Below are 478 nucleotides of genomic sequence, written 5' to 3'. Positions count from 1 at the left end.
CCCAGGATTGCACCTCTGCTAATCCTGAGTGGTTCAAACATACCATACCATTTTATTTATAGAGCACTTAAAACAGCAACAAGGCCAACCAAAGTGCTGTACAGACAGAAAAACAGGCAACACACAAAGCAAAATACAAAATGAGGTAAATCAGAATATAAACATAAAAACGATGCAGATAATGACGACTAACCAGTGTGGAGCGTACAGGATCAAAACACAGATCCTCTGGTGTTGAAAGCTACTGAATAGTAGTGGGTTTTTAAACAGGACTTGAAAACCGAGAGGGAGGGGCCTGTCTGACAAGCAGAGGTAACTCGTTCCAAAGTCTTGGTCCTGCTACAGAGAAGGCCCTGTCACCTCTGCGCTTAAGACGAGATCCTGGAACTGTGAGGAGCAACTGGTCCACTGACCTCAGGGAATGAGGTGGGACATACGGTTGTAGCAGATCAGAGAGATGGGGGGGGGGGGGGGGGGG

This window comes from Nematolebias whitei, chromosome 13 (assembly GCF_014905685.2).
Source record: "Nematolebias whitei isolate Nwh7 chromosome 13, NemWhi1, whole genome shotgun sequence".
Classification (NCBI taxonomy): domain Eukaryota; kingdom Metazoa; phylum Chordata; class Actinopteri; order Cyprinodontiformes; family Rivulidae; genus Nematolebias; species Nematolebias whitei.
This window is presented reverse-complemented; position numbering follows the sequence as displayed.